At 40.8% G+C, this 20,043-nt stretch overlaps 1 protein-coding gene across 4 annotated transcripts in view; it reads right to left on the bottom strand.

Annotated features, from left to right (window-relative positions):
- Positions 1–20,043, bottom strand: part of rims3 (regulating synaptic membrane exocytosis 3) — a 51,660-nt gene that overhangs the window by 8,831 nt on the left and 22,786 nt on the right. The window lies entirely within an intron of this gene.

Below are 20,043 nucleotides of genomic sequence, written 5' to 3'. Positions count from 1 at the left end.
TCGGCCTCGATGTCATTCTTGTAGCATTAGCCATAGAGTTTTAGGTCAGTTTTATCAAAGAGTTGGCATTTGCCAACTCTTTGATAAGAGATCGATGTTCACAACTGTAAATTCACACCTTTACACGGGTATGCAGTAGGGGTGCAACGATATTCGTATCGATATTGAACCGTTCGATACAGTGCTTTCGGTTCGGTACGCATATGTATCGAACAATACAACATTTGTAATTTATTTTATCAATTTTCCTTTTGACGATGCTGTCTGTGTTGAGCGCTCAGTGAATCTGTGTTCGACTACTCCGCCTAGGCTGCACTGTCCAGCGCAGATCCACTGAGCGCTCAACACAGACAGTATAGTCAGAAGGAAGAGCGCAGGGCACCTCCCCCACCCTCATTCAGATCTGGCGTTTGGAATTATTTTGGTTTTCATGTGACGTATGACCCTGAAGGTAAGCGAGTCATGGACTAAAGTAAAACAGTATGTTGGATGTGCCATGCAATGCTCAATTACATTGGTGTGAACTAGTGTGCTAGCGCAGTTAGCTCGTTAACGTGTTGGCCGTCTAGCCCCATGCACAGAGCGATCGGCGGTAGCTCGTTAACGGAGATTTGCCGTGTTGTGGCGTTAAGGTCATTTCAACGAGATTAACCTGAAAGCACTAGTGGGAACACGACGAATATGACTGCACATTTACGCCGACATCATCCTAGTGCAAAGACAAGTGGAAGCAGACAAAAAAAAGCAAGCATGCTACTAACTTTAGCCGAGTCATTTAGACAGCTGTTAGCACATGATTCTCCTTATGCTGCTGAGAATATAGCCCAGAAGAAGCGGATAGTATAGCTTTTATTTTGGAAAGAGCCATTTCTCTGTAATAAACTCTCTTTTCCAAAGATGAGTGATTCCTCAATCAGATACAGGGCTTGCAATATCGCTAGCCCGACGTCCCGGAGCTAGCGATTTTTTCAGTCGGGCTACCAAAATCTATCTCTGCCCTGCCCGTCGGGCTATTGTAGGAAAAATATATGTCAATGCTTTTGCATTCTTTCAGAAATGTAGCTGGGTAATTATGTCATTGGCATCGGTGAGCCACTGTCAATATGTGACATATTGAAGTCGCGTTTGAATTTGCGCTTGTTTTTTTGCTTTCACTTTGCAATCGTGCGAACTGTGTATAGAGAGCGACAGCACTGATCTGTGAGTGATGATAATTTGTGCACCAATTCCTCTGACATCGTCTTATTAATCGTTAGCTTACTATGCAAACATGACAAGTGAAATCTCCCGCAGCTTAAACATGTGAGAGGTTGATCGTGCAGAGAATCGCTGAGCTTATGTGAGTGAGTGTGTAAAAGCATTTCAGTTCTGCTGAGCCAAATAAGACAGGTCAGGGTGAAGAAGTGACAGCCAAAGAAAAGCTTACCACAAAACGGAGAAGTTATGACAAATCAGACTATAAGGCAAAAAGAAAGTGCAGCTTTATGGTTTCATGGACAAAAGAATTTCTGTGGCTGCGATATGACGAGCTAAATAACCAGGGCTGCACATAAGTGGTCCGCAGGTGCGCATTCGCTGTCAAAATAAAAAACACGCACAAGGGTTAGGGTTAAATTTAAAAACTGTACTTTTGAGTTAAAATATATATTTATAATTTTCGAACCGAACCGAACCGTGAATTTTGTGTATCGTTGCACCCCTAGTATGCAGCTTGCGCACTCACACCTCTGTGCAACATGTGCACAAAGTGTCTGCACGTGAACAGCCCGGGCCACACAGTGACAGTTTAGTCACACGGGAGGATGAGAAAGCAGCTGTGAGCTGTCATGTCAGCAAAGCTCACTTTAGAAAAACCTCCACAGTGGCTCTGACTAATTTCTGGGTCAACCCTATGAAAGGAGATTTTCTGGCCAAAAATATTTTTCAAAAACTTTCCAGTGGGGATTAAAAGCTTTCCTCTTCTTTGACCTTGTTAATTATGAGGCAAATGGCTGCTTATCAAAGCAATAACAAAGAGAAGTAATACATCACAGAGCGCCTTTACGACTACAGCGGTGGTTGCTGTAGAAACATGTACATCTGCCCTGTATAGGAGCCTGGATATATAGCAAAACAGCACAGTGAAGGCACAGCAGACTTAACAAGTGGTTCCTTATCGCTGCCAGTTAAGCGAACACCCAGCCGTCCCACTTCATTAGCCCGAGCATCTCCAGTCTCATTAAGCATCCTTACCATGCCAGGCTCATTACCATGACAACCACAGACACCCTGCATCATCACCATCACTGTGGAGATAAACAGACAGCAAAACAGAGGCCCTTGATGGTAGTTTTGGGTGTTAAAATGATGATAATGACAGACGAGGACAGATCTATGTATCTCTCTATCAATCTGCTAGACCTTCTCTTGCTTTCACCTGAACAAATCTTAAAATGCTACAGGTTACTGAACAGAGCTCTTTTGTTCCAGCTGAAAATAAACTGTTGTGCATCCCATGTTAACAAAAATGCTGTCGATGTCTGCAACAATCTAAAAAGATGCACGTTAGGTTGAAGCGGACTAGTATAAACCTTTACAAAAAAAATGCTGCATCTGTGGGGCTCTAAAGAAGAGAGAGGACGAGTGCTGAGGATAGATGGGTGAAAAGGAAGATGAGAATGATAGGGTCCCATGGGCATTGAAGATGAGGAGAGGGGTGCTGCCTTCTGGTACCTTCTATTTATAATCCTGCAGTAAAGAGTATTTCCAACAGCCTGTGTGTGTATGTGTGCGTATGTGTGTGTGCGCGTGTGTGTGTGTGCACGAGAGAGAGACACCGAGAGAGAAAGGGAAAGGTCTGTATGTGTTGTAGCATGACACCCAGACAAACTCCATGCACTCCTGCTGCCATGACAACCCCCGCCCTCAGATCTGGACCTCAGACAATGCCACCTGAGACAACTAGCGCCATAGCGACAGGCTCATCCGCTATTGCCTTTTATTTTATTTCATTTAAAAAAAAAATAAGAATCGTAACTTGTACAGGAAATACTTGACTGTAACTTCTGCACTAACTTCCTCTCCAAAACTTTGTCCTCGCTCACAACCAAACCGCACAAGTCTGCTGAAGAGTGTGTTTAAATTTTAACACAAGTGCGACGACGCCTCTGTTACGATGAGTAGTTTCATGCACACAAGTGGGAGAACTCCAGTGTTAAACTATCGAGAAGCTATTCATTTAACTCCATTTCCACACTTGTTACTCGTTTGTCTACCGGCCCCTCCCCTCTCGTGAAAATAGCCCCCTACACAGTATGAGGCACTGATCTCTTCCTTCCTATTTAATCCCCTCCTCCTCCTCCTCTTCTGCTCTTTCCCTCCATTCGTTTCCATGGCAATGCCTTCTGCATTGCACCAAGAGCCCCGGCCGGCATGTTCGCTCACAAGCCTTTCCCCCTTACTCATATTGTCCCCTCCACAAGTCCCACTCTTTGAATCGAGCCTCCACTGCTTTTCCACTGTCATATTCTCCTCTTATTGCTCCTCTTTCTCTCCAGCTTTTTGTCTGCTAGTTATCTTATGAACCCCTTCCTAACCAATTCCTTTTCTTCTTTTCTTATTGTATCTGCCTCATCTTATTTCCTGCTTCATAATCATTTTGGATGTATTTTCTCCCAACCTGCTGGTGAATTCAGTCTGTTATACTGTTAACATCAAAACACACAAAGCACACATCCCGGAAGAAGTAATTAGAGGTTGTCTGACATATATGCCATTTGAGCAGCTAAAACAAAAACATTGCATAAGCTGTTGTGCTTTATTGTGCTACAGTAGAGGGTTTTCAGTTTCTGTGTGTTACAAAAACAGTTAAAGTGTCTCCTGTTGGCTTCACTACGATGAGTAATACCCCGCCCCTGTAAACAACCTCATGAATCTCGCGGAAATGCGAAGCACGGGAATAAAAAACACTAAACTTTTTTTCTCAGCTGCTTATGCACATGTTATGTATCATGGTAGAGGAAAAAAATATAAGGGTGTAACACAAAAGTGTTAGGGTGGAAAGAACTAATAGGTTCAACACTGAACACTATTAGGAAGGTGAGATTGCTTAAAAATGCCAACAATGCAGAAAAGAGCCACACACTGTGACTGCATGCACACTCACACATGACATATAGCTTCTTTGTGTGTGTGTGTGTGTGTGTGTGTGTGTGTGTGTGTGTGTGTGTGTGTGTGTGTGTGTGTGTGTGTGTGTGTGTGCTCAGTAGATCATTAAAACTGCTCTGACATTTGGAGAGCACACTGATGAAGCCATTCTCATTATATGCTGTAATATAGAATGCTGTTTTTAGACTCCCGGGTTACGCCGACATGCCTATTGGATGCACCGGTGACGGCAACGATCCACCATGCATAGCAACAGTAACCAAGCATGGGTGTTGGAGATGAAGGATATGTTGTGGTATATTTACTGCCAGACCCCAGCTAAATTTGGACTAAGGGAAGATTCAAAGTGGAAGCTTAAGTAAGACCAAGAGGTTATAGTGTACATATGAATCAGAGATTCAGAGCCATATTTACAGTTTACACAATTCATGTGTCATATGACACATTTGGAGCTATTCCTGTATTATGGAGTTTATTCAAAATGAGTCAAGCCAGTTAACAAACAGCAAATAAAAACTTAGATTAAGTTTAAAGGTTTTGTTGAACACCCCACAATGTAACCCTCTAGTTTTTACAAAATAATCAACAATCACTAGCGACCTCCTTTGCTTTACCTTAGGAAGCTAAAATCCTGAAAATTAAAACTCCTAATTAGCCTGGCATTATTGCACTATTTGTGACCACAGACTGTATATAAAAGATGGAACACTCAAAAAAATCACCCATTGGTTTTTTGACTACTGCTTTAACATCTCGAGTCTGGTGCTTTGGTCATTGCTGTCGTGGTTTAATAATGTCGAGAAGTGACAAGATCTGAATAAAACTGAAAACATTATCAGGTAATGCTGGTTATCTTGATTAGCAATGTGCGTCATATAAACTGATATACCCGCCAATTACTCACAACGCAGAAAAAACACAATCCTAGAATTTCAAGTAACAGAAAAAGATGGATGATTAATACATTAAGTTCACAGCAAAACATATTATTAGTAACATCACTTTTTTAAATAACCCAAAGCAATTTAATTAGTTAAGGTGCAATTTGGTAGACAGCTAGCACCAATTATATTAGCCTCCGTGACACTATTAGCATGCTTCTGATAATGCATCAAGTCCTTACACAACACAAACTTCACAGCAGCCATTTTGATATGAAATAGTAGGTAAACACAGGTTTTTAGCGTATAATTAATTTGTTCTTGTTACAAAGGCAAAGGTTTAATGAGTGTGACAAAAGTATCATTGGATGTGTCTATTATTTTATGTCAAATTGGCTTAAAAAAGCAAACTAGCTAAACCGGTATAATTCAGCCACTGATGAATACATGGTGAAATTAGCTTAAAAGGCCCACACTGTTAAAAAAAAAAAAAAAAAAAAAATAGGACAAACAAGCGTGGCAATCTTTAGAGAATGATTTCTGATCTTTTAGAACCAATTTCAAACGGCTGTTGGAGGATCAGCAGTTTTTACTCCAGTTAGAAAAAAAATAGTCTAATAGCAGTTGGTTGACTGGCCAGTTTCACTCTGTGAAATGTAACCAAACCACATCTACACAGACGTAACATTTTTTTAGTGCAGGGCATAGTTGTCTTTTGATAAATGTCTCAAATGTGCATTTGTAGTTTTTGCCAAGAAGTCTGTAGGATAAATACAACTCTCATTTCAATACTAAAGACTGGATTGATTCAGATATGAAGAGATATACAGATATTTGCAAAGCCAGTTATTTCTTTATTTATATAGAACCCCTTCAAATATCTTCTTCACTACAGCCCATTTACCAATATCAGTAGAGATATTAGACATAAAAAAAACTAAAAGAAACATCAGAAATCACTTTTTGGCAATCCATTGTGTCAGTTGAGCTACCACAAATAAGATAAAAGTGTAACCACATTTTCAAACACTGGGAGCAACTTAACAAATCACGCAGTGCATTGGGGTTTACTGCTGTATGACAGTAGAGCTTGTGACCAACAAATTTAATTTTCTCTTTGATGTTGCATTTCTTTTAGAAAGACGCATGCATTCCAAGTGTTTGTTTTGCCAGCGTTACAGCTGTCCATGAGAACAAACACAGACATTACCGTTGACCTGACGGCCTCAGTTCGTTTGTCTTCATCCACGTCTATGTCAGCGATCACAGCACAGGTTTTGCTTTGTAACCTTTCTGTCCTTTTTTGCCATCTGTCAGATTGTATTAGGGCCATAGTCGCTCCCCTCCCTGCTATCAAGGCAAACCTCATCTTATCAAGCCTAGGAAAGTTTAACTTGGAGCCTCTAAATGAAGATAGCTATGATAACATTTAAATAGTGATAACATGTGATTAAATAGATCATAATCACATTCCCAAAGCACATGACTTAATGCCCCCTTTTTTCCCAATGATGAATTATTCAATCAAGTTGAATTGGAATAGCTGGTCTTGGTAAATGAAGGTTTGTCTTTTCTGAACTGCCCTTAAACATTTCACCGAGGAATAAAAAAGGCAAAGCAACACATAACAATATAACAAGTAAAAAAAAGCATGAAAATCACTACAGCCAAGTTAACTCAAACATGTAAACAGCAGAAATTTACCGAGCAAGTTGGCTCGGCTGGCTTTTTTGTTTTATTGATTCCAATCAGCCCTCCCAAGAGACCCCGGGCATCTGTCTACAGTCACGAAAAAATAAAGGTCCACCTCTTTCAGTTCTAAGGTTTTAAATATTAGTAAGTACACCCCATGATTCAGTATCTTGTAGAACCAAATTTAGTCATGACTTTATCAATGTTTGACATCATCATGGAGGAAATCTGGGCAGCTCATGGGGCCAAAGAATTGCTTCAGTTCATTTTGCAGGCATTTGTTTATGCACAGTTGTTATCAGTTTGATGTTTGGACTCCGAGTGGACCAGAGCAACATTTTTATTTTCTTCTTTAGAAATTCTGTTGTAAATGGCCTGTATTTATATAGCGCTTTACTAGTCCCTAAGGACCCCAAAGCGCTTTACATATCCAGTCATCCACCCATTCACACACACATTCACACACTGGTGATGGCAAGCTACATTGTTGTTGTAGATTCTTTGCTGTGCTTGGGATCATTGTTCTGTTTTAAAACCCAGAGTTGGGCAACTTTTAGCTGTAAAGTAGATGCCCTCACCTATTTTGTCCCGTGGCTGTAAAATAAGGCCAAATCATCACCCTCCACCAAATGTAACACTGTGCTTTATGACCAATCACCTCCACTTTGGTATCCTTTGAGATCTGCACAGTCTGAGATAGAGCCTTTTGTTCTTTGCAGTTTTTTTCTTTTTTCTTTTTGATCATTGAATATATATTGACATTGGATTGCATTTGCTGAGATGACCACTCCTGGAAATCTTAGTCACAAATATTTGACTAAGATTTCCAGGAGTGGAAATCTTAGTGTAGAAAGCTGAAACTCAAACTGTTTGAAAATGGACTTATAACCTTTCCCAGATTGTCTTCCCAAAGATCGTTGATGATATCTTTCCATCTTGGCATTGTGTTAACACACCTGGTTGTTTACTAACCTTCCTGATTTCTATGGAAGCAGTAAGGGTGTACTTAATTTTTTACACAATGTTTTGCATTTTGGTTTGATTTTTGCTAAATAATGTTGTAATCATTTGGTTTTTGCATTCACCTCATTTTAAAACCAGCCAAGGATATGATTTGTATTTATTTTATTTTTTACTGTACAGTGAAAGCAGGACTTGATCAGCCATAATCATGGTTTGTTTCCCCATCTGTATGCTAAGATAAGCTAACTACAAGTATTTCTCACTTTGAACCATTTGTTTAAGGGCATATCAGCTTTTTGACAAACAACAGCCATAGAACGAATATAATGTAGGGGCAACAGTTCAGAAAGTGCATAAAAACTATTTACAGTACAAGTAATTAGGTTAATGATCGTGACTTCTCAAAATTGGTTTATTATGTTGTATTAATGTGCAATCATAAGCTTTGTTTCCTTGTTTTTTTCCCCCATTTGCTGTGCTGCATCTGTATTTTTATCCTTCCAAAAGAATCCTTTTCTCTATAATTTAACCATTTATGAAACACTGCCAGCGTTCCACTTTTCCAAGTCAGTTATTTAACTCTAACAGAGCATGCAAAAACAAATAAATGTGGTCGAGGGTTAAGTGTAGCCTAGTCTTACCCCGTCTTTAAAGATAATGCATGGGAATTAAACAAATCGAATTTCCCCTTTGTGTGCACGTGTGTGCACGTGTGTGCACTGTCGCTGTGTGTGAACTGCAATGCAACATTTCAGGCAAAGACCTAAGTTAGGGAGTGGTCAATGTGAAGTAAGTGATTAGCGCTTCTCAGCATCGGGTTGCATGGGAAATTATTTCATGAAATCAAAAAAAACGTTCATGTATGGCAGGATGTCTGTCAGCGAGTTAATATGCCACACAGGCTCTTGTCTAACGGCAATTAATTACGATGAGGAAAAGAGTAATTTAATTTAGATGTAATTTCCTCTTGATTACTTGACTCTGTGGCTGATGACCAAAGGATTAGGGATGGCAGAGCATTTCATTTTTTTTGAGAAAAAGCAGATGAGAAAAAAATAAGACAATATGGGCAAAATATGGCGAAAAAACAAACGAAATCACAAGACCTTCTGCTGCTTGTTAAACTACCACTAACACACAGAGCAAAACATGTAAAGAGCAAAACAAAACTGATCTCAAACCTGCCTTTACATAAATGCTTTGTAAAATTCTACTACTGGGATGGAATATTTTAATTTCCTTCTGATTTAATTTAGCTGTTTTCCAGGTTCCAGCCAGTGTATCTTCAATAAAAGCAGGATTATGAGAGCAATAACTTTTCATGAAGAAAATTTCATTTAGGTCAAGAAAATTCCCCAAACAACCTGATCAGAAGGGGAGCTCTATATCTAGCTTACAGATACTTTGTGCTCCGGTTCAACAGGAGATAACATTTCAGGGTAGAAATTAAATCGCTTGTTGAGCGCTTCCTGCAGTGCAGCAGCAGCAGCGTCTCTGTGCCATGAAACAGAATTAGAAATCAATCTGCCTGTATGTTCCCATTGCTTGAGAAAGAAGCAGAACTGTGTGCTGCTCCTATGCACCAAAAGCTGTTCTCCCCATCCCCATCCAAAACACCACACGGCAGGCAGCAGTAGGCTTGCGTATGCTCTGTGTAAGCACAGTGTTTACTGTGCTTTTTAATTTTACCTTAGACTTAGATATGTTACATATGAACACGTTGAGTCATGCCTCGCTTATTGACATGAGCAGTTTGGGGATATTTATTGAGAAAAGACCACTCTGCTGTCAAGTACAATTACGTGACTTTGATCAAGTGTAGAGGTCTAACATTTTGCAAAATGTGTTTATTAAATACACAGAACAGCAGACAAACAAGATAAAATACTGCATCAATGCACCGATGTATGCAGAAGAGCGTCTCTGAGTGGACAACACGTTGAACCTTAAAGCAGATAGGCTACAACAGCAGAAGAACACACCAGGTGCTCTTCCTGTCGGCCAAGAAGAAGAAAGTTAGGCTGCAGTTCATACAGGCTCACTAGAACTGGACAAGAAAAGTGTCACACTTTTCCCTGTTTCATTACCACTCACTGGCTAGTTGGCAGTGTTTGGACAAATGTACAAACCAATTTCATCTAGCGACAATCACCCATCTCTGGCAATCACCTGCAAACTGGTCGGGGAACATTTTTCCCTTGCGACCTGTGGCTAGCGGGCGCTTGCTGACTTGTCTTTAAGCCTGTGTGAGTGAGGCATTTGGGGTTGTCAAAAGATTTATAGCCATTTGGACAGTGGGCAAGCCTTTTTGCAAAGTCATAACATAACGGTAACATAGGACACCATATCAGCTAGCATATCAGGCGAGATGAGCTAACCCCCATCCCCACTGAAAATCATTTGAAAATATTGGCAAGTATGCTGCTGTAAACAGTTGCATCTTAAAGACGGTATATCAAATGTCAACGTTGAATCAGATTGCAGGCAGTGTGCTTTGAATCCACATGCTGTTTAGATGTAGTGTTTTACATGCAGAAGCTACACTTCCAAAATTGCAAAGCCACAAAGAAAGAAAGAGTGAAATAGTTCACCAATCTGTCTCGCTAAGAATAGAGCATTGATGGGTTGGTGGGCGAGATTGAGAAAACGTGATAGATGCTGCGTGAAAGTGAGAGCCAAAGAGATTGAGATTAATTGCGGAGAGATAAAGGGGAGGGGAAATTACGATGTTGGCGAGCTTGTGGAAACAAAGGGAGGACAATGAGGAAGTGGAGACATGAGAGGCAGAAAGAGGACAGAAAGTGATCGTCGGTCATTTTAGCTGTGTGTTTGGCGGCCTCCAGAAGGACCAGTATGGAGGAGAAAGCTTTTAGAGACAGGAGTAAGGTTTCAGTTTCTACAGTATGTGTCAGGAGAGCCAATCACACAATGTCGCTTTCAAAGCAAAAAGACGTGCCAGCGCTTGAAATTACAAAAAAAAGAGCAGTTTCACCTGAAATAGCAGCTTGAAAGACGCAAGGACTTTTTCTTTGATTAGTCATAGTGGATAAGAATAGCAATCAAGTGAGTCATCCACAGAAATAGCTTTCATTATCAAAAGGGCAGCGCGTGTGTTACTACAGTTCGGATGCTGCAGAGACTCAGCAACTTTCATTGTTATTATTCTAACAATTCATAGTCTTTGCTCTTGCTCTTTTTGTCCGGGCTTTTCTGAGCTAAAGTGACATTTAAGAATCTCCCTTTGGAGGTGAGTTTTCCCTCAAAGGATCTAAATCACTGTAAGCTTTCCAAGATGCGCCTGCCAAAATTCCTAATGTGTGTTTCCTAGCTTTGACTCAGAAACTGAGCTGGAAGTAGGGCATGAGTCACCACAAAAACACCCTCAGAACTGAAACGCAAGGTCTCTTTAATCTACTATAGTATAGTGTAGAGGACGCGCTTTAACTTGTTGCCTTTAAGTGTGTTGTTGCTGGGCTTATTTCTCCTGTCAAAGCACCCTTTAAAAACAAGAAAACATTATTTACAAGATTGTGAAGAGAGAGAGATCATTTCCTTTCAAAACATTTTCAGTTAAGAGTGAAGAGAGAACCTCAAAAATGAGAGAAAAAGACTTAACTAGATGGAAACGGCTCCTCCGAAAAATGTATCCTTTGCTATCTTCCCTCTGCATCACATCATCCTGTCTAGCCTGAGCTTTTTCAGACTGGGGGAGTACAACCTTCATATTATCAGTATTTAGGAAACTAGGAGAACTGCTACTGGCCGCCTGGCATTGTCCTGCAGATATACCGCTATCAGCTTATATAACGTCTTATCTTCTTTTTTTCTTTCTGAGAACCTGATGCTTGTAGCAATTTTAGAAAAGTTGTCACCAAATCTCTGGCTCCACTGTTTAAAATGCTCTGTGCACTGTCGGCCACACATGTAGCATCACAGCTTAGCAGATGTTGGTGCAGAGTCAAGCAGTCTCTTTGCAATAAATTGCTAAATATGGGTCAAACACTGGCTGAGTTTTCATCCACAGCTGGTTGCATCTTATTGTAGCTAACAGAGTGTACAGTCATATCTAAAAGCACATTTGCATTGGACTCTGTGCAGTCATGTAAAAAAACTAAGCACACCCAGATTCATTGGCTTTAGAAGCAATAACTTGAAGTAATCTGTTTCTGCATCACTTTATCAGCCTCTCACATCTTTCCCTCATGCCTTTACAGCGTTGCTTCCGTTCATTGAGGTTTATGGGCATCCGAACATCCAAAGCTCTCTTAAGTTCCCACAACAGCATTTCAATCAGGTTGAGATCTAAGCTTTTACTGACTGGGGCAACTGCAACACTTTGATTCCTTTCGTTTTCAGATTTGATGCTGTGATTGTGATCATTGCCCTGCTGCATCACAAAATTTCAGCTGAGCTGTCAAACAGATGGCCTCACATTTTAATATTTCGGTACAGAGAGGAGTTCGTGGTCAGGCGCCCAAATTCTGTGCACGGTTGTCGAAAAAATTGGTACCCGGACACTAATCAATAATAGAAATTGCTACTGAATTAAATATTCTTTTGCAACAGTATCAATACCAACAGTGCCATCTTCGCCTCCTGCTGCTGACACACAACCTCAGACAGCCCCTCTCCTCACTAGCAGCTAAAGTAGTTGACGTTTTTCTCACACCTAATGAGAAATTTCAAGAGGTCACTATAGCTCACATTTCAACAGCGTTGAACAGTTATCATAAATGTTAATCTGTCCGGGGCATGCGAGCCATTGAACTATTAGCATTAGCTATCATTAAGTTAGCGGCTAACAGCTATAGCTAAATAATGTGATAGCATTAATGTGAAAGGTAGGCAGTTATCAGTCCCACCCAAATATAACAAGAATAAAATTGTAAACACTTTCCTGGTATTGTTACTGAGTTTAAAATACTAGTCTTGTGACAACTAAAGCTTTGTCACTTAAGTACAATTTGTCCTGTGTTGAGAAACAAAAGGCTAATTTAACATAAATTAAGTATTTGCTCTATTTTCTTTCTCCTTTGGTATACAACAACAAAGTAAAATTCACTGGAGGAAACACCTGTGTTATTTTCTTGAAAGACAAATATAAAAATGAGTCAGAAGCACTTAACATTACTGGCAATGGTGCAAGTCCCTCTGCATATTTTTCACAGCCTGGAGCTAGAGTTACAGGCTCAAAAATATTTGTCTGACGACAGCATACTCAGAAATGTGGTTGCTATTGGTCACAGAGCGTAGCTGGAATCATTTTAATAAGCAAAGGAACAAGTATTCTCGTCACGTGTCAAACATATTTCCATTTCTGTCTCTGTTTCTTTTCCGTATCTCTGGCGTCCTTCCAGCAGGAGCTACAGCGTCATAGTAATAAATAAATAATAAATAAACACACAGGAGTCAAGATTTTAAAAAGGAGGTCAAAGAAAAAAAAGCATGGACGCTGAGCTAAATAGAGCAGGAAAGAGTAAGGTGTTTTAGACACATATGAGCTGGGGTGTGTGTGGGGGGGGGGCTTTCAGTGGGACACACAAACATGCATATCTATGCCTGGTTTCCTTTAATCTAACTCTCTTGGTGCACTGCATCACATGATTGGTGCTTGTTTCTCTGAATCCACGTCCCTCTGTGCAGACAGACAGTGCACTGGGAGCGCTCTGCTGGCTCTGTTTTCGCAGTCATGGATAAACCTGCTCAGAAGATAAGACCATGTTCAGCTGAGGAGTGACTCACCCAATAAACCTGGGAAACCGTTTCTGTGTGTGTGTGTGTGTGTGTGTGTGTGTGTGTGTGTGTGTGTGTGTGTGTGTGTGTGTGTGTGCCTTCTCCTCACCGGTACTAATAATAGCAGGTAATAAATAGAACACAGACAGAACCAAAATGCCATCCCCAACACTGTTACAAAACCCAGAATAATGAGACAGTGGGAGTCGGGGCTTTGAATGGAATAACATGAGGAACACTGAGCTGCATTACGGTAGAAAAAAATACACCAAGTCGGTAGGAAGCGTGAAAATAGTCAAGATAGGGAGCTATACATGGTATCAAATGTTACACAACAACAGAACACAAAGTGTACTGTACTTTTATACAACATGCAGGCACTCGCAGTGTATGTAACCTTATTTTCTATACCACTAGATAAACTTGTAATGTACATACTGTAAGTGTCTTTACTCTGACCTGATGCTTTTATTCATGCAGTTCTCTTTAAAGAGACAGTTGCTGAAACATTTCCACTGAATGACAATTACCCATTTTGCTGCAAAATAGAGACCTGACCCCTAAAGTCTTTTTTTTTCTTGGAAACACCTAAGGGCGCAATTAAATTTCACGCATTAAGACGACGAACTGGCAGAGGTCTCAGCTGTTGTCTGACAGTTCTGACAAGTCCTAGAAAACGTCCTTGCCCTACTTCAAATATGTAAAATCAGTTTATGTATGAATAATATACTTGGATAGGTGGGTCAATTCCCAAAAGCACTAATTAAATAAATTAATAATCTTGTTGCATTCTTCACTGCGCACAGTTTGTTCTCATTTTCCACCTTGTGACGAAGGAGATTTGAGCATGTGTCAGAGATCCTGAGTGCTTTGCCACTGGGAAATTTACCCTGAAGCAGGTTTAACCAAACAGACTGATCTCAAATGATTGGCCTGATGAAAGACACAACACCAGCTCTCCAACTTAAGGGGTTGTGTGTGGCAACACTGATACTTAATCAGCAGTTCTGCCTGGAAATTTACAAGTAGCTGATTAGGAAAGGAATTTTATCTTTGTTACAACCCTAATGACAACTCCTACAGAAACGTGATTCAATGTAATTAAGCCTACCTTGACAAACGGTCAAGAACCCCACTAAGAGCATCAGATGATGCTGATGTTGTTATTTGGGAATCAGATAAAATAAATGTGCTTGAACGCATCTGTAGAAAAAAAAAAGTTTGCATTAGACCTTACCTTAAGTGATTCTGCAGATCGCTGTAAATTGACTGGATCCAATTCACAAAATAAGAACGTACCTGGTAGGAACTGTGACACAATAATACCACAAGTGCATTACCTCCTAAAAGCGTTTTATCGGTAAGATGCTGGCATATTCCTTCAATGTCTTTACATTTTGGTGTCTACCAGTTACCTCGTTGCTAAGTCACACTCTTCATCATTCTCCTTCACCGTGTTCACGTTTTGCACACAAACTGTATTGTTTGCAGCAGCAGAACCATCCATTTTTTTTAACTTGATAACAAGAAGGCTGCTTGTGATCTCATTTTAAAAGTTATGAAAAAATAGAGCACAACACATGCAGAACACTGAAGTTACTGTATATGCATTTAATAGATTTGCGGAGTGCTGTGAGAGTCTGTGTTTCTCCTCAAGGTTCCCTTCCCCAACAACATCCAATCAAATTAATCAATAAGTCATTTAATGAAATAATCTATGTTGAGTTTTGGGTTCGTTTTCCTTTCCCATTCATGCATCCAGTCCAAGACCAAATCTGCATCAATATTGTGTGTTATTGGTTATTAGCTGGTCATCTTTTCCCCACATACCTACCCCCCTCTGGTCAATCGATGCTGGTGTCATTCTAAACATGGAGCACCGAGAGCTGACCGGACTAGGTCATTATTGACTGCCACAAAGAAAAGAAAGGACCCTAATCGAACCCGACCAAGTGAGAAGGAATGTTGTGTGTGGGTCACATGCCTAATTATCTGCATCTGATATGTCCTTCTAGCTGGTGTAAACTATGAGCTGATGACATGTTAGGTTGGAGTAAACAACCTTGTTTTTTTTCTTCCAGCAACAGGTTTTCAGTCTTTACCTGGTTAAGCTTTGAGAAACAGGCAAATTCCTAGTAGAGCAGTGACATAATCTTGTTGGGTGACTGTTATGTAAAAAGACCTGGACAGTGATTCAATTTACACCTAAATCAATTGGAATGTTGACTGTCTGAGCCTGAGCCTACCCTCCACTTAATCAGCTTGGAGATGCAATGGCCAAACTGATTCTGATACTCGGGATATCTATCAGTACTGAGTCACAAAGCACCATCAGTTCTCCCTTTTTTCCCCAAAACATTGAAATCGATATAACACTGATGCCACTGTCAGCAGGCTCTGTATCTACAAAGCTGCAGTTGACTCTATGAGATTCTGTTAGATGGGCTGCACACAATTGACCTGTGTGTGTGACCCATCTCTCCTGCTTAAGTGACACTTTATAGCTCAGTTTATCAGATTGGCTGCTAGTAGCTTATTTTTAATAAGATATTGTGTCCACGGTCATGATCTAAACCACTCTACTTTAGAATATCTTGTTATAGGACTGAGAACAGATTTCTTTATTCATATCTCGTACTGAGTCTCAGCTCATCAGAGGTGTGCTTTAAAAAAATCATTTCATAACCTGTTGCCAGCGCAGCAAAGTGAGAAAACTAGCGAACTTCTAATGCGGTGAGATGTGGTATCGACAGAAGAAGAAGAAGAAGAAAGAGCCATCTACGATACTGTGATTTTGTTCCAGGCACAATGTGCTGCTCCGGCAGCTGAGAACATCTAAATTTAGATGCACCCCTTGTCTCCCCTTCCTCTTCCCTACCTCGTCAGCCCCTCCTAGCCTCCCCATCTGCACTTTCCCTTTGTTGTGCTCTCTTCATCACCGCAAACACGACACGAAAGCCCCCGTGGTGAAAATATCGACAGTTCTCCCTCGTCAGACAAGTGTCAGCTGTGATGAGTGAAGCAAGCTCTTTGTTTGTGTCACTGTGTATGAGTGTGTGTGTGTCCACAGAGCCCTGGTTACAACAGCCATTTTAAGCTGATTTCAAAGGCAGGTAATGATAGGGGATAACAATGCAGAATTATGGTGAGTGGATGTGTTTGCATTTATCTAATGGTTGCTTTCTTCTTACTTATCCTTCAGGATAAGCTGTCGCTGGAGACAGAAAGAAAAGCTAAACTGCCTGGCTTTGTTACATTTGCGGTACAAATAAAAGCCGATTAATAAGTGAATCAAATGACCTTGTTTGACAAACATGCAGTCCTACACATATCAAGATGCGCTATAGCCAGAAAATTTATACTTCGGCTGCTATACAGTGTTTAAACACTGACCCAAATTTTTTACTTAAATAAATATAATGTCAAATTATAACTTACGGGACATGCCAAATGAGTTCAATAAAGAATCTGTACATAAAAGATGGATGTAGCTGCTGTGTCTGAAGAGTTGATACAGATGTGCTTTCTTTAAATGTTACAATTTACCCCCTAAACTGGAGTCAGTTACAGAATTTGCTTCTCTCAGTTAAATAGCTCCAAAATAAAGTGGTCTGCTACTGAAAAGCAGCACAAATAATTACCCGGACAAACCTGACATTTTTCACTTTACCAAACAAAACCAGGCCGACAGAGTTATATAACAAAACAAATTTCAAGTACTTACATCATTTTCCAGCATGTTTTTAAATTCACCAGACACTTGCACTTTGTAATTATCCCCATAACTGCTTTGATCCTCTTGCTCTTACCAGGGCAGCTGGCCTCTGGCTGGCTCTGAGCTCTGGACAGCCACTTTGCTTTTGTAAGCCTCTTTAAAGTGTCCATGTTCAGGCTGAAGGTGATTTAAGTGTCTGATTAGTTCTGTTTTTCTGAACATTTTCATGGTTGTCCCCCTACAGTTTACTTTGTCAAACTTTGTTTTTTCACTCTGCGTGAAGAGCTACCACACTAACTGCATGCTAGCGTATGAATGTGAGCATACAGCTATGTGCCTGCGCCGCTGTGCATGTGTTGCCCATGCATGGAGCAGACCAGTTCATAATAGGACTTTCATTAGGCTGAAAAGCTGGGCCCTATTTCAGGAAGCCGGTTTAGTGCAAACTCTGAGTAAGTATACCCTGAGTTAACGAAAACTCTGGGTTTTCGGTTTCACAAAGCGAGTTTAGATTAATCCTGAGTGAGTTACTATGACGACACACTCCGTGAAGCTAACCTGCCCCCTAGCAGGTTTACTTCAACTAACCTTGACTTTCTCCGCCTCTTTGTCGGAAACCTGACTGTAGGAAGTGTCAGACATGGCGTGCTCCTTCCTTGAAGAGCCAGTAGATGTTGAAGCCCAAATTCTCCGCAGAGCTCTCCGCCGGGAGAGAGTGATTAGAGCGCATTCGGACATTTTATCATTTCCTGATGATTTCCTCTGTGAACGTTACCGTTTTTCAGCACAATCTATAATTTATTTGAATAACATCCTCAGGCCTAATATTGCTCATAAGACACATCGCGGACATGCTCTCAGTTCTGTACATATTATTTGTATTGTACTTCGGTTTTTTGCAAACGGGAGCTTTCTGTATAATATTGGTGACGCTGAGCACGTTTCCAAGGCTACCGTCTGTCGGGCAGTCAGGAATGTTAGAGTTGCACTGAAACGTCTCCTGTACTCGTTTGTGGTGTTCCCCGGTCATAGACCCACAAGATTTATCAAAGAGGGATGCCACAAAATTGCAGGTATCAGGATGAACAAAACTTAATTCATGATGTGGTGATACTTGAACTACTACTTAAATTTTACATTTATTCTCACGGTTCCCAGGCGTGATTGGCTGTATAGATGGCACTCACATTCCAATCATTGCTCCTTCAGTAAATGGAGGAGACTATGTGAACAGGAAGTCTTTCCACAGCATTAATGTACAGGTACACAGTTCCCTGTAGCATTTCAAACTAACAAATTATTTCATTATAGTAATGGATGCTAATTTGTGTTCTCTGCACTGTGAAGATCATATGTGATGCTGCCAACATTATCACAAATGTGGAAGCCAACTGCTCAGCCTCTGTGAGTGGTGGTGGTGGAGGACCCCCACCTGTTTTTCTCATAATACAATTACACCTTACCTGTTTGGACTATATTTTTATATTTCATTTTTACTTGCTGCCAGGAACGTTTGGGGCCTGTTGGGTTGCACCTGCGCTCACATCACATCACAAAATAAAATGTATGAAATAAAAAATAAAATAAAATAGAATAAAATAACGTGTTAAATGGGTGGAAATCCCTAGATCAATGTTTAAATTAACACTCACGCATTGACTCTGTCGGCTATGTTTTGCCATGCATGCTCCCTTTCTTTTGCAGCTGAGGCTGTGTTACTTTTTTTCCGCAAAATTTGCATGTTATCGGCATATACTGCCATCAAAATTTCGGCCTCAAGCGCTGTAAAATACATTGACCGCGCCTCCTTTCCCTCCGTCTCCATGGTGACTCGCTTAATCTGTGCTCCACTAATCAGGGCTTTATGTATCCTCGTGTGCGCGCTTAATTTGGGGTTAAAGCAACTCCGCGTTGACTGAACTAATTGTTATCAGCCTTTCTGAAACCGAATATTCCGAGTTGGACAGTTCGGGGTTACTCAACCCCGTGTATCATTTTTAACTCTGAGTTTTCTAAACCCGCTTCCTGAAATAGGGCCCTGGTCTCTGCTTAGGGCACAAAACTGTCATATGCCAGCCGTTGGCCAATTACTCGGTGGAGTTCTAAGAATAAATCACAATTCTATGAAAAATAATATGCTTTAAGGTCCAAACTTAGCATCCCACAGAGTATCACAGTGTCAATTAATAGCCACTAGCTCAACTTGGCAATATACCATCAACTATCACAAAATGTGCATGGGGTCGTTGTAGCAACGCAGCCAAAAGTCCTGTGACATCATTTATATTCAACACCAACACCACAACAATGGAGGATGTTGAGACGATGGTATACCTGCTGCTCGTTGTATGGCTTTTTGTCAGACTCGGGAACCACTGTGCTGCTTTTTGTGTAGCCATTTCCCATATTGCTGGAATGTATTTTCATGAAGGGACTCATAGGGCTCATGACTCATTAACTGAAGCCACTGACTAGCCAAACAGTTGGATGCAGTCTGTTGATGTCACATTTTCACCTCAGATCGCTTGGAACCCTGGCCGAGTAGGTACTAAAAAAGTACCTGGTACCAGATACTACCACTTTATGGAAAGCCCTAAAAACAGCATCAACCCACGCTGGTACTAGTGGAAAAAGGCTATAAGATATCTAGGGCTAGAGTTAGGCCCCACTTGCATAGCCAAACATGCGCCATACGGCAATAACAAATTGCGAGGGGAAAATGTGCATTCTCCAACCGATTGCTGGAGCAGTCACTGTGAAATCGAATGCTCCACTCACAAAAGCCTTTAGACCGGTTAATAATGCCCACTTGTAAGCACTGTTACCCAGGGATAAGTGTGTATTCTGCAACCAGTTAGCAAGTGATTGTTGGAGGCTGCTGGGAGTCACTAGTGTTAAATTTGGCGCAAAGAG

Source organism: Copadichromis virginalis, linkage group LG22, assembly GCF_057382275.1.
Source record: "Copadichromis virginalis isolate Kocher_CV1m ecotype Utaka linkage group LG22, C_Virginalis_male_GT1.1, whole genome shotgun sequence".
Classification (NCBI taxonomy): domain Eukaryota; kingdom Metazoa; phylum Chordata; class Actinopteri; order Cichliformes; family Cichlidae; genus Copadichromis; species Copadichromis virginalis.
This window is presented reverse-complemented; position numbering and strand designations above follow the sequence as displayed.